At 41.1% G+C, this 15667-nt stretch overlaps 1 long non-coding RNA gene across 1 annotated transcript in view; it reads right to left on the bottom strand.

Annotated features, from left to right (window-relative positions):
• Nucleotides 1-11763, bottom strand: part of LOC308339036 — a 95090-nt gene extending 83327 nt beyond the window's left edge. Inside the window, exons 1-2 of the long non-coding RNA XR_013966451.1 lie at nt 11663-11763; nt 5347-5484 (exon numbers count right to left, since the gene is read on the bottom strand). This is a non-coding gene — a long non-coding RNA (uncharacterized lncRNA). The remainder of the gene's footprint in view (nt 1-5346; nt 5485-11662) is intronic.
• Nucleotides 11764-15667: the final 3904 nt, after the last annotated feature.

The following is a 15667-nucleotide window of genomic DNA, read 5'->3' as shown; positions in this document are numbered from 1 at the left end:
TGTAATTAAGAGGTCGAACTGAATGAGGAGTTTATGAGCCAAGAGAATGAGTTAGAGGAAAGAAGGAGGCTGACTCCCAGTGTTGACTGAGCTTCTTTTTACTAATAGTCCCCCAGTTTTTTAAATGACAGCTACCATGCATACAGGAGGCCATGGATATAAATGCATGGCGTGTGCCACTCGATGGATTATCTCAAAGGGAACCTATTCATGTAATCACCCTGCAATGGATCATAGCTTGGACTAGTGGGGCCTCAGAGAAAGGCCCACTTGCTTGGGCCAAAATCCTAGAAGTCATCTTTTATTCTTTTCTACCCCTTGTATATCACACATCTAAGCCATCAGGAAATCCTGTCGGCTGTATCTTCGAAATATATCCAGAATTCAAACTGTTCTCCCCATCTCCACTGCAATTATCCCACTGCGAGCCACTGTCATTTCCAGTCTGGACTGTTCTAGTGTTCTGTTACTCCACTCATGCTCCCCACTGTCTGTCGTCCACACAGCTACTGGAGTGGCCCTTTTAATATGGGGGGGTCATATCACATTGCTCCTTGTATCAGATCACCTTTCATGACCCTAAGTCTTCACCCCTCTCTGCTCCGGTGCCCTTTGGCCAAGTAACTTGGGAGTGAACTCCCTCACTCCCTTTAATTCTGGCTCAGCTTTGTGTTTTGCATAGTAGATATGACATAAGTAGATGTTTCAACTGGGTTTAAGCATTAAGGGTTTTTCTTCCGTAAAATTGTGCTGAAGTCCATGCTTCTCCCAACTTATCAGGTCTGAATTTAAGCCTCACAAGATGCATCAGATTGGGAGAACCTAATTCACATCCAGAACTCTAGCTCTGAGGGTGTCCACGATTAGTAGGCTCTGCCATATGGGAAGGAGCACAAAAATCAGATTATCATCAACGGGGAAGGGTCACTTCACGGTATCACCATGTCACCCTTTTCCAATGTGCCTTTCCAGATTGCCTTGCATAGTCTTGTCCCTGTACTTGCCCATCACCTCAGGCTCTCCTGAGGTGTCCTGGTCAGAATCCCACCTTTCCCCTGTGCCCTTCCCTACCCACCCTGGCTCCTGTTGGTCTCTGTCCCACCCTACACAGTGAGTTTTAGTAATCTCTTTCCAAACTCCACAGCTGGCATCAGATAAAAGGGAATCTCTGGTCTTTCTCACCGTGCACCTGGCCCCCGTCCTTCCCACTGCCCTCTGGACTTCATTCAGCTGCCCATTCCATCTTTGCCTTGTCGTGGAAACCGACCACTTAGCATCATCTTTTTGGCTAACTTCAAATCCCCAGAGTCATAGTTTAGATCAAAACAATCTCTTTCTCGGGGCGCCTGGGTGGCTCAGTGGGTTAAGCCTCTGCCTTCGGCTCAGGTCATGATTCCAGGGTTCTGGGATCGAGTCCCGCATCGGGCTCTCTGCTCAGCAGGGAGCCTGCTTCCTCCCTCTCTCTCTGCCTGCCTCTCTGCCTACTTGTGATCTCTGTCTATCAAATAAATAAAATAAAATCTTTAAAAAAAAAAAAAAAAAAAAAACAATCTCTTTCTCCTGATTTTTTTTTCACTGAGTCACTTATTTGTAAACAGGACCAACTTATCCACAAGGTAGTGCAGAGTACCTATAGGCCCTCAAAAATGTTTTTACACATTACTTTCTTTTAACATTAGAAGAAAGGGGCATCTGGTAGCTCAGTCAGTTAAGCATCTGCCTTCAGCTCAGATCATGATCCCTGGGTCCTGTGATCGAGCCCCAAGTCAGTCTCCCTGCTCAGCACAGAGTCTACTTCTGTCTGTCTCTCCCTCTGCCCCTCACCCCTGCTCATTCTCTCTCCCTCTCAAATAAATAAATAAAATCTTTAAAAATAAGTGAAATGAGAAAAAAGAAAATAATAACAGTGAAGATTTAATAATCCAACCTGTATTATATTCATCTTTGTACCTTTCACTTGTAAAATTTCATATATATTTTTTATTTCCTTTCCTTTCCTTTTAAGTGAAGGAAGGGATCCGCAAAGATGAAAGCTGCTAAGGCCACCAAAAGTTATAATAGGATCCTAGCTGCTTTTGAATATGTTACTATCTTCTGTGGGTATATATGTGCTTCAACTTAACTATCAACTCCTTCAAATTTTGTAAAATCTTTTTTACATATTTGTTTTCCCTAGAGAAACTGTCTCTTTATTAGAAACTTGTTTTGGGGCGCCTAGGTGGCTCACTCATTTAAGTGGCTGGCTCTTGATTTCCACTCAGGTCATGATCTCAGGGTCTTGGGATTGAGCCTGTCAGGCTCAGCAGGGCATCTGCTTCAGGACTCTCCCTCTCCCTCCCTCGGCCTCTACTCTCCCTTTCCCACCCCACCCCAGCCCTTGCATAGGCTCCTGTGCAGCTCTCGCTCTTCCCCTCTCAAAAATAAATAAATAAACCTTAAAAAATTTTTTTTTGTTTTAACTGGCTGACCAAGTGTAACATGCTCCCCACAATACAGAAAGCTCAGTAGCTGCATTTTCCTGTCTCCATCGTAGGATCAAAGCCACCAGTGGCAGACTAAGTGAGGCCCACATAGTTTCTTAGTCTACATGAAGACAGTAGAGATGATCCACTGTCTTTCAACCTATTGCCTTTTTTTGTTTGTTTTTTTTTTTTAAAGATTTTATTTACTTCAAGGAGTCCAATGTGGGGCTCGATCCCAGAACCCCAGGATCATGACCAGAGCCAAAGACAGATGCCTAACCAACTGAGCCACCCAGGTGCCCCTCTACCATCTTTCAAACACTCCTGTGACTGAAAGTTCACAATCAGGTAAGCATTCTCACGTGTTCTTAGAGGCAAATGAGAGGAGGCAGTAGGTTTTGCTCATTTGCTTACTCATTTACTCATATAGTGGAATCCTGGCTTCTTTTCTCTTACTAGTTGCACACCCTTAGGAAGTAATTTAAACTCTCTTTGCCTAAGCTTTCTGTTATAGAAACTGGAGAATAAATAACTATTAGTTTCAGAGAGCCATGATGAAGAATAAATGAGATCATCTACACCAAGACCTACAATGGTGCCTGATAAATACTCCAAGAAATGTTGGCTGTCAATTAATTGGACAAAATTTGAGTGCCAATATATTTATTGAATTGATGCACATCAACAGAATGAACTGTCTCTGGGTTCTGTTTCTCCCCAGCTCTCCCCCGGTGAGCACACAGGCTGCTGAAACCTCAGGTCACTGTCACTCAGCTGTGTAAATCAAACACATTTGTCTTCACTGGTCTTTGGTTGGAATGAAGGCACCTTGAACGTATCTTACCCTGCCCAGTGTTGGCTGACCAAGGAGAGAATTTGTCTGCATCTCTATGGGGTTACAAAAGGAGCATCCCTGATGGTTGGGGGATGACTACAAAGGCACCCCTCTGGTCTTCCCAGCCCCACTTTTGCCTCCACTTACAGACATACTCCATAGAGCCTCAGACCTATCTTTTTGAAGCTGTGCATTAAATCACATCACTTCCCTGATTATCCCTTTAAAGGCATCTCTTTGTGTATAAAGCACGAACTCAACGGCTTGGCAAGCCCTCCTCTCCATGTCATCATTCCCATTTTCCCTCCAACTCCACACTCTAGACTTGACCTTAGTTTTTCAGTTCCTCAAGCAGCCTGTTATCTTTATTTCACAGACTTTCTATCTGACTCCCCTTTGAAGTTCCCTCTACCAATAGCCATATTCTCTTTTCTCTTCATTGGCAAAATCCCACCCTACCACTGGGAAATGACTCTGACCCCTAGAGCAGATTAGATCCCCTGGCTTTGCTCTCCTGTAGCACCTAGGGTTTCCCCAACCAGCACTGGAGTCTATTGTGATTATCTGTTTAATACCTGATTTTCTCAACAGAGTGCAAGCTCGCACGCACTTGCTCGCTCTCTCTCTCTCTATATATATATGGGGGGGGGGTGCATGCGTGGGTACAAGCACGGGGAGTGATGGGCAGAGGGAGAGGCAGGACCCTGGGATCATGACCTGAGCTGAAGGCAGACGCTTAACCAACTGAGCCACCCAGGTGTCCATAAGCTTTTTTCTTTTCTTTTTTTTTTTAATTGGGTCATCTCTACACCCAACATGGAGCTTGAACTCACAACCCCAAGATCAAGAGTCCTATGCTCCACCAGCTGAGCCTCCACTCAGAGTGTAAGCTTATGGGGCCACTGTCATAACTGTCTTGTTCATGACTACTGTATCCTCAGCTCCTAACCCTGTGCTTGGTCCATACTATCTCTCAACACAGATTTGTTGACTGAAAGAATGAATTAATAAATTAAAGAATAAAGTTCCAAGGGAGCAAAACGAAAATGAATCTCAATGCTGAGAATCAGCTTGCCTCCATTAAAGCGACAAAACACTGGGGCCAGAGAATAGGAGAGGTGTCTAGGTAATCCCTCTACCCTTCAGTTTCCTTATCTGTAAATGGCGGACAGGAAAAAGCCTATCTTATGGGGTCATGAGGATTAAGTGAATTAATAGAAATAAAGCTGGCACTGTATGTGATTATTATTTTTATTATTCACAAGGGGGCTTTTTCCCGGGTGATGTACCTCATTCCACACAGTGCAGGCAGAGGCAGTTTACTGAAACAAGCCTGTGTGGGAACGGCGGTCTGGGGACGGGCAGTGTCCAGTGCCCCACCCTAGAAGGGCAGGCAGCAAGAGTGGCTGAGAGCACTACTCCCTGGAGTGTCCCATTATCTACAACATGGTACAAAGTTGAAAGTTATGACCCTGCTCTGTGAAAATGCATAGAAGCCGCTGCTGCATTTTCAGCCCATCTGGAGAACTGGGCCCAATGAGTATTTCATCTTTATCCTCTCTAGTCCCCAAGAATAACACATCAAAGAGCGTGTTTGCATCCCCGCAATAGATAACAGCACTGCCATAAGCTTCAGGGTCCACACATGCTACAGACAGAATGAATTAATAATTTCACATATTTATAAAATATGAATTAACCTAAGAAATATATAACTCCAAGTAAAATTTCTGCTTTTTAAAACTGAGCAGGGAAAGACACTTTGATAAATGAAAGGCTAGTACATTTTCATTATATAGTATCACCAAATTGGCATTTATCACAAGAAACACATCACTCAGATAAACAGATGTTGACAAAATAGAAGCATCAGGTTATTTTCAGGGTGGGTGGGGGAATCCAGGCAACTGACTTTTGAAATTATATTTGATTATTTGGCTTTCTTTTTAACAATAGAAAAGCAAGTAATATGATCAGTAAGAATTCTAGAGGCTCTAGTGCATTTATATAAGCACAGTAAATTACTTGTAAAGACCGTGGCGTATTTACCTTTGTCTCGTGTCTGATATACCATGTCTGTGTGCAACCCAATTCGCTTTGATGGTACACAGCTATTCTCTCGGAAGCCCTGCCTTCTCTTGCTCTGCTCTGTGTTGAGAGCTTCCCTTAATAGCCGAACTGGTTTTCCTGGAAGAAGAAAGAGAAAGCAGTCTGAGAAATGCATGTTAGATTTCTTCTTTTTCCATAATACTATAGTGACCATTTACATTCATATTCCAAGGTGTAAAGATCCATACATCAGCTTTGTAAACAAGTGGTAAAAATGTAAAGTAGGATCCTATATTAGCAATACCATAGCAAAGAAAAAATTTGCCAGTCTACTCTACAAGGACATAATACACTAAAAATCAACGTTCTTTCTTCTCATGTCCTTGATCCTGAAACAGTACTATATCTGCAAGAATGATATAAACATGTGGATTTTTTTATTACTGGGGCTTGGGGATTATTTTGTTGCTAAATAGGCTTGAGGGGGAACTATGTATTATCTATGAGATGTTTCTAAATGTTAAGGACACACCTTAGAAAAGAGCAACTTTGTAGCTTAATGTTCTACTTCTTATAATTTTCCAATTGGAACCCAAAATAATAACTGTTATTATATATAATACACACATATAAATATATATAAGTATATATAAATACACACACATACACTCACACACCCACACAGAGGCTCTATAACCACAACAGAAAAAATAAGATTTTAAGAAGAAGAAAGTATTAGTATCACCTCCAGGTAAAGAAATATGTGACCCGAGATGGAAGGCCTTTATATGTAAAGCCAAGAATACTTACTTCCATATTGCAAAATGTCAAGTTTTGCAGAGATAATAGCACTGGCTGAAAAATGTTAATTACAATAAACCTCCCAGAAACTCCCTGAGCTAGAATCTCTCCCTGTAGTTCAGGATGGTCTGTAGAGCGGACTAAGGAGCCGGCTCCTACCTTGCTCTCCTGTTCTCTAGCCTTTTCTGAATGCTCCCAGGTAAACTAGAAAATTTCCTTGTGGCATCCAAAAGGACCCGAAGTTACCCTTAGTGGAAACTCCCTAAGGACCCCCGCAGCCACAGCCATGAACACCCAACCAGAGAGTCACCAGAATCAGGCTTGAGAGACCTATCGCAACTGGGGCCACCCGGTGTCTTAGCAATGCCCACCTGGGCAGACATTCAAGCCCTGCACCCACACACGGAGCCACCGAGAGAAGGGATGAGATTCTTCCTGCTCCACACTCCTCCAACCTCCACATGGATCTGAGCCAATGCGTTCTTCCCACTAGCACACTCAGGGAAAACCTGTTGAGTACAGAATCAAAGAGCAGTGCACAGAAAGAAGAGAGGCTAGAACAGTGTGTGGCATTGGCACTTGCCAGAACTCTCAGTACTGAAACTTCTTCATACCTGTTCCTTCACAGCAGGGTGACACTGCTGAATTCCAAGCTGTGATCCTGAAGGATATGTTGCATATAAAGCTTATTTGAAAACAGGGAAGAAACAAAAAGAAAGAAAGAAAGAAAACGGGGAAGTAGGGAGATGGCCAATGTATAAAAACTACCTTGGGAAAAAAAAAAAGTAAGTAAAAAACTACCTTTTTTTGGAAATTTCTATTGTACTAAGGGCTCTGCATGCATTATCTCTAGACGTTTCTATGATCATTCAGTTTTACAGAGGATGAAACTGAAGCTCAGAGACATTAAGTAACTTGCCCAAGATTACATAGCTGGTGATATCTGAGTTAGGTTTGAACCCAGATTTTTAAGACTCGGTGCTTTTAATCACTAAACCAAACCATACTGCTTTATCTTTACAGATTAGGCAAATGTGGACAGTATGAAAAAGAACCCACTTATTGATTTAACAAGCAAGACTTTTTATCAAAATGACAAGCTTTTTATCAAAACATGACAAGCTTATCAATAGTGTTTGAAGGAAAACATTACAAAGGTGTAAAGAAATGTGAGTTTGTCTTTATATTGTACACATACAAATACACACACCGTGGTTAACTTAATGGAATGGTGCAAACACAGGAAAGCACATGTAGGGCAGAAAGGCTGTATCACGTGATCAAATGATCTGATTCTGTGGTCATTAGGGTTTCCCTCCAGCCATATGGCAAGAACCTACATGGTTAACCCCAGAGGCAGCAAAGAGCAAGGTTGCTGCCTCCTTCTGTGGGTTAATCAAAGAACAATATTAAGTGTAGTGTAGTTTCCTAATCAGATTCTGGAACAGAAAAATGACACGAATGGGAAAACTGGTGAGACCTGAGTTTAGTTAGAATTAATGTACAATCAGTGTTAATTCCTTGGTTTTGACAAATCCCCCATGGTTATTTAAAATATTAACATTAGGACAAACTGGGTGAAGGGTACACAGGAACATTATACTATCTTTGGAATTTTTCCATAAACCTAAAGTTACTTCAAAATTTAAAAAAATGTGTTTAAAAAGATAAGTAAAATTTAAATGTAAAAATAAGAGAAAAAGAAAGAACACAATGCTAGAGCCCAGGAAATCATCTTTTCTCGTCATATCCAAACACAAAAACCACACAGGATAATTTTGCAAATGTTCCTAATAAGATCACACAGATGCGAAATTATTGGCTGTATATTTACATAGAGAGAAAGATGATTTTCAAAGATTAGAAATATGCGTCAGTAAAGCCAAAATCTTGCTCTGTCTGAGTAATCTCTGGTGAGCTTACCCTCTTGCTAGTACTTCATTACAAGAGATTCTTTTTATTGGAATAAGTATCAAAAGAATCTGCTACTAGACACAAAAGGAGACTTGAAAAAAAATTGCAAAAAAATACCATGTTCTTGGTCAAAGACTAACATCCTAAAATTCAATTCTCCCTATGTCAGTCTGTAAACCTGACATGTTTCCAACTAAAAAATTAACTATTTCTGTGGGGGAACTGGATAAGCTGGTTTCAATGTCCATAAGCAAGCAAGAATAGCCATGAAAATCTGGGGGGAGGGGGGAGTAATAGGAGAGAGTGTGAGAACAAGCCAGATTTTAAAATACATGATAAAACTATAGTTTTAATTTTTTTTAAGTAGGCTTCATGTTGGACTTGAACTCAGGACCCTGAGATTAAGACCTGAGCTGAGATCAAGAGTCAAACTGTTGCCTTACTGAGCCACCCAGGTGCCCCTAAAAGTATCGCTTTAAAAACAAAGTGGTACTGGTGCACAACAGGTCAAACTGATCAATGAAATAAAACAGAATGTTCATAAAAGACTTAAATTCTTGGGGTGCCTGGGAAGCTCAGCCAGTTAAGCGTCTGCCTTTGGCTCAGGGCATGATCCCAGAGTCCCAGGATCCAGCCACACTGGGCTCCCTGCTCAGCGGGGAGTCTGCTTCTCCCTCTCCCTCTGTTCCTCGCCTCCTCATGCTCGCTCTTGCTCCCTCACTCTCGCTTGCTCACTCTCAAATAAATAAATAAAACCTAAACAAAACCAAAAGACCTAAATTCTTGAGGTCAGTTAATATATAACACTAACTTTTCAAAGCATTAATGAAAAGATGTATCATTCAATAAATGGCGCTGAGGCAAACAGGAAGCCATGTGGAAAATGTTAGTAAGGCTGGTCTTTACCTTGAACCTCCCAACAAAAATAAATTCCCAGATGTATCAAATATGAACTAACAGGCAGATGAAAACCTGGAAGAATTTTTTAAAATAACCTATTTTGGGAAAAGCCTCTTGTATAAAATAAAACCTTTAAGTCATAAAATATAAAGACCTGGATATTTGTCTATATAAAAATAAAAATTTTCCGCATAGGGTAGGGAGTGAAGAGATGAAATAAAATAAAACACAAACAGCAAACTGGTAAATATGTGTGTGATTCATCTCTTGGAAAAAAAGACTAGCATTATAATATGTAAAGATCTATAAGAAATCAACAAGAAAAAGAATAAAGCCCAATAGGAAAGTGAACAAAGGATGTGAACATATAGGTCACAGAGTAAGAAATGCAAACAGCTTTTTAAACTTAAGCTAAGATGTTCACCCTTACCAACAAGATAGGTATACATTAAACTACACGAGAGCACTATTTCACCTTCCAAACTGGCAAAGATCTAGACATTTGACATCACACTGTGTTACCAAGGATGTGAGGAAACAGGCATTCTCATATATGGCTGGCACAAGTATACATTGGTATCTTGTTAAGGGAAGAAAGTAACCCCAATTCCAAACAAAACCACCAGTGCTCATACCTTCCAACCTAGCAAATCCAATTCTAGTGATTTACCCAACAGGCTCACTCTCCCACTTGTAAAATCCCACAACTACAAGAACATTAATACCACATTGTTGTTGGTAGCAAAAGATTAGAACTTACCTAAATACACATCCATACAGGATGGGTTAAATAATCTAGGTAACTCCCGTGTAATGGAATACCATGCCACAGATGCTGATAGGGGCTGAGAGGGAAAGCCCTTCAGAATCTACTCAGTAAAAAAGGAAAACAATGAATAACATGCCATCATGGTGGGGGGAGGGTGTTTATACATGGAGATAGGCGGACAGTTGGCTGAGGGTACAAATGTAGGAAAAGACTTGGTGACAGAATTTTGTAGGTTTTCTCTGTTGGCCTTGCTAATGATTTTACAATGAACATTAATTCCATTTTAAATAAGGAAAATAAACAAAGCTAATTTTATAAGAAACTCAATCAAATGCCCTGTGACTACTCAAACGCATTTCTGAGAAGAAAGTGAAAACAAATAAAACCACCTGGTTCTTGAGGCCCCCCTCCCAGATCCTGAGTGGTCCCCACCCTCTCCCTAGGAAAACAATGTAGTGTTAAACCCTCAAAGCCTCCCAGCTCAGTTGTTAAGGTAATTGTGTTTACTCTTTTCCAAACAAAGTAATTTGAATCAGAAAAGTAAATGTGCTCAGTCTTCAAGCTCTTTGATGTCATCTTCTTCCTTGCTCTAGAGTGCGACACCGCCCACAGCACGGCTGCCCAGAGCGTGACACACAAATTCTATAAGCATTGCCATAGCTACACCATTTTGCTTGTGATAATGATGTAAACCAAATAAAACATAAAGAAAATCAAATTTGAAATCAAATAATAGGCCCCAAAAAACACAAGCTGTGGGGTTTTTCTGCCCTTTGAACACTTGTGGAAATGATGAAACTTTGGAGTATTTTTAAATTTCGGAACAATTTTTAGTGTCGCAGAGTCCCCGAGACAAGACTATTTTCTTTCCTGAAAATAACATCTGATCAAGGCAAATGGTATGTTTGAAACATTAAGAGCCAGCATCACTACCTCCTGAGCCTATCAGTTGCTTTCCCTCTAGATGACCCTTGTTAAACATCATACCAGCTCTAAATGTGATTTTAGGATTTTAGGTTTCTAAGACTCTGAAGCTGGTGGCTGTTTAGTCATGCAGGCTGGATCTATGCAGGCAAAGGACAGAGCCGTCCATGCTGTATTAGATGAACTATCCGAGTCATCCAAATCAAATCCTCTGGTCTGTGAGACACCTACTGTCTCCTCCACCTCAAAGCACCGAGCTATCAGTCCACTCTGAACGCTTTGCTGAGTGATGGGTCTATCATCTGGAGCTCCAGTTTCTTTAAACTGTTTCCCTCTTTTTAACCCTCCTTCCCCCCCACCCCTTTTTCTTGTAAAAAACAAATTTGAAGTTGGAAGGTATTTAAGAAGGAAAAAAATAGAAAAAGTTTCAAAAGAAATCTGCTAGACTATCCTTTGCTCATTTAACACCCTAAGGTTAAGCTTCTTTAATAGCATTTAAATCCTTGGGTTTGGGGTTTTGTTTTGTTTTGTTTTGTTTTGTTTCATTACTTTATGTACTTGCAATAAAAACAGTCTTTAGACTTTAGAAATTCTAAATAAAACAAGAACAAAAGAGCGGTCCTTCTTTTCAGCTCTCCACCCAATGTTACCATTGTAAATCAAGGTAAGAAAGTAAATTAACTGCTGGCATTTAAATGTTTGCTGTCCCAAATATTTATTCCTCTCCACTCCCCTAAATTTGTTTCATACAAAACAATGCTCATAAAAACAATAAATATTCATTCTTTATCTACTAAAATTTTTAGATCAAAGTACTGTGCAGCCCAAATCCTCAATAGCAAAAAAGTAACATTGTTTGTTCAGCAGGAAGCCTTCAACTTCCCAACATCAACCTGACTGAGTGTGGTTCCCATTTATCTCTAAGTGCTGCGGTGCTCAGTATAGACATAATAATCTGATTACAAATCCATATTTGCACAGACGCTTTGCAAACAGAATTTCACTTACCCTTTACATGCACACTGTGCTGGCAGGCCTGCCCATTGTTGCACTCACCACACCAAGCTGTCTTTCTGTGTTTGCATGTTTGCTTCCCACTGCTAGAATGTACACTCTAGGGAGGAAGTCAGTCTCTTCTAACTCTGCAGCCTCACATCGGGTTACGCCTTCTGGAGGGTGGCAGGGGAGTCCTTCGAAGAAGAGGTGACACAACCTGAGTCTTGAAGAACGTTCAAGCACAGGGAAGCCACATGACCAAAGGCCTAGAAAGCTGCGCAGAGTTCAAAATACCTGGAGCCTACAGTATGAACTTGGGGCAGATGGCGTTAAGACTGCTGCGTGGGAAAAGAAAGCCTGAGGGACAGTCCACAGTGGAGCACAGGGACTTTTTAGTCCCCTTGCTGTAAGCAACAGGGGGTGTTCATTGAACATGTTTTCCTCTTGAAAATCTTTATCTTTATTCATGTTAATTGGGGAAAAAAAACCATTATTTCATTGTTAAGAAAAAGCAAATAGTAAAAAAGTACATAGAATAAAAAGCAAACAATTCTGCCCCATTCCATAGAGGTAACACTTTGGTGTTTATCATGGACTTGGACTTCCCAGTGAAGCATGTTTTAAGCAAAAAACTGTCATGATCAGATTCTGTACCAAAAAAAATCACTTTTGAGTATAAGGTAGTGTAATTGAAGACAGGGAGACTCTCCACATGACTGGGGCAGTTCTTACAGACAGGATGAGAGCCAGTGGGGCAGGTAGCACCAAGGGGCAGAGACAAGGGCACTCAGGTCCTCGTCATTTGCAACGGTGAATGAGAGGGGGGAGTCGAGGTAACACGAGGTAACACGTTGATTTGGGCTTCAATTTATGGGTTTGGAAATACAGAAGAAACATGGGTTTGTGGGAGGAAAGTAGGAATATAATTTTGGACTTGATGAGTTTGATGTAGCCATGGGCCAGCTAAGAAAGGATGTCCTGGATCTGGGGCCGAAGAGAGAGCTATGGAGTCAATTTTGTGTGGTGGTGAGATTGCTCAGGAAGAACAAGAGGCAGGCCTATATTTAAGAAACAAACAGAGATGGGCGCCTTTACAGGGAGATGGAGAAGAAGCAGACCTAGACGGGAAGAAAGGAGAACAGAGTCGCAGTCAGTAAGTCAGGACAGACATTCAGGAAGGATCAGCAGTGTCAAACGTGGTGGAGGGAACAAGTAATTTGATGCAAGTGAAAACAAGCTTTGTTCTTAGTGGTCATCAGGGAGCTTAACTGGAATGGGTTCAGCACGTCAGTTACATATATTATTAGAAAAGGACAGGAAGGAAATATAACACAATGTCAACAGTAATTATTTCTGGGCATTGAGATTATGGGTGATTGTTACTTCCTTCTGTTCCTAGAAAAGAGCTGAAAAGGGTCAAGGGAGGAAGACCCTAGAAAAGGGTCAAGGGAGGAAGAGGGTACAATATTCCAACAGGAAAATATTTTTAAAATTATATGGATGAAACAAAATTATTTAACATGTTCAAACATTTATAGTCCCAAGGGCAGATACCAACTTTATAGGGAAGATGGCAGAAAATAACATTGCTGCTACATGTCACTGTTTGCTGCTATGTGAAGGTGCCACAGGAAGCACAGCGGGAAACTCTCTGCTTTCCTCGGCGACCCCACAAAGCCAGCTCAGGAACCCATAGCAGCATGTTCTCCAAACTCCAGCCATCTTGTCCATGACTTGTGTCAAATCCCTTAACCACCATCATATTATTTAGTAAACATTGTATTTAAACCAACTCACTTTTTAAATTTAAATGGATCCATTTATATCACAACAGTAAATGGAAAATCATTATCATAGAAAATGGAAGGTAACTGAAAAATAAGTATAATGGAAACAAAACTACTGTCAGTAAGTCTGGCAAGATGATTTCAACAACCCAGAGTTTCCAGCCTGAAGTCTGAACTAGCACTCCAGTCAAAAGGAAGCTCTATAAGCACTAGAAGTAGATAAAGCCTTACTGGTATTGTTCTAGTTTGGATTTCTCTGGAAGCAAACCCTCAAATAAGAATTCAGTTGCAAGTAGTTTACTTCAAGGGTGAAGGAAGCATTGGAACACAAATGAGGGAGTTAGGAAAAGAGATAGAAAAGGGAAGGTAGCCAATAAATGGTGTGTTATCAAGCCAGCAATCACTCTGGGCAACTGAAGGTTACTTCCTCTGGGGAAACTCTGGGAGCCAGTGTGGAAGACACCTCGGCATTGGCCCACAGAAACCATGAGAGTGCTGTGGTATTGATACACCAACCATTGCTGAAGGCTGATCCTGGGGCTGTTAGTTCCCCCGCAATCCTGGGCTATTTTGTGGGCATCACAGCAGGCCCCAGAGGAAAGAGAAGACCTCAGGCAAAGCATACTAATGCTGCCCTTGCAAGTCTGGCAGGGGTCCTCTGACTGGAGAAACATGAAGAACGATGGGTGGGACCCCACAGAGGCTGCTCGATACCAGACTGAGACTGAAAGAGAATAGAAGAGGAAACAGCTTTCTCCTTATCTGAGTCAAGGGAATTTATTCTGGGCCTGTCAATCACTCAAAATCCTCTTCCATACAACCAAGCTAAGGCTCCAGCACCCTGTGAAATTTCCAGGGACCCTGGAAGGTCCCAAGCAGCACAGGAGGGATGAAGTCTAACCCAACAATGCTCCTGAGGGGTCAGGCTGAATCTCTTCCAAACCTGGCCAGTGAAAAACAGATCTTCTAAAATATTTTAAAATTCAAGTGTACTTTCCTCCCTATCAAGTCAAAATAGCCTCATCATATCTGCTTGCCCAATGAAGTCATCAAAGATTCTTCCCTATGGAAGAAAGCCATTAGAAAGAAATTGACCACCTAGACAAACGAGAATATGAATGGCCATTTTAAAAAGGAATTTTTGCTCTTAGGAAAGAACCATCAAATTCCCCCCAAGTAATATCTTCCCTGATTCCCTTAAAATATGTTTTATTAACCCTCCCACACTGTTGGTGGGAATGCAAGCTGGTGCAGCCACTCTGGAAAACAGTATGGAGGTTCCTCAAAAAGATGAAAAAAGAGCAACTCTGTGAACCCAGCAATCACACCACTGGGTATTTACCCTAAAGATACAAATGTAGTGATCCAAAGGGGCACACGCACCCGAATGTTTATAGCAGCAATGTCCACAATAGCCAAATTATGGAAAGAACCTAGATGTCCATCAACAGATGAATGGATAAAGAAGATGTGGTATATATATATACAATGGAATACACTATGCAGCCATCAAAAGAAATGAAATCTTGCCATTTGCAATGACATGGATGGAACTAGAGGGTATTGTGCTGAGCGAAATAAGTCAATCAGAGAAAGACAATTATATCATCTCCCTGATATGAGGAATTTGAGGGGCAAAGTTGGGGGTTTGGAGGGTAGAAAAGGAAAAAATGAAACAAGGTGGGATCGGGAGGGAGACAAACCATGAGATTCTTAATCTCACAAAACAAACTGAGGGTTGCTGGGGTGGGGAGCTGTGGAGAGGGTGGCTGGGTTATGTACATTGGGGAGGGTATGTTCTATGGTGAGTGCTGTGAAGTGTATAAGCCTGACAATTCACAGACCTGTACCCCTGGGGCAAATAATACATTATATGTTAATAAAAAAATAAAATAAAAAATTTTTAAAAGGCAAAAAAATATGATTTACAAATATCAAACTATCCACCCACCCATAGCTCATAACTATTATAGTGGATAAAATATAGGGACTGTGTGCTACCAAACTGTGTGTGGCTTTTTAGATATTCTTTTATTCAACAAATATTTATTCGACTATATACAAGAAACTATTCTAGGTGCATTGATATAGCAGTGAAGGAAACATAAAAATCCCCTCCCTTCAGGGAACTATATTCTTGTGGGGAAGCCAATAAATAAATAATAGGTATGGGATGTCTGCTGGTAAGAAGTACTATGACTAAAACAGGAAAGGAGGACAGGGAGTACCA

Source organism: Martes martes (genome assembly GCF_963455335.1).
Source record: "Martes martes genome assembly, chromosome: 2".
In the NCBI taxonomy this organism is placed as follows: Eukaryota; Metazoa; Chordata; class Mammalia; order Carnivora; family Mustelidae; genus Martes; species Martes martes.
Note: the sequence above shows the minus strand (reverse complement) of the source record. Positions and strands in the feature narration are given on the sequence as shown.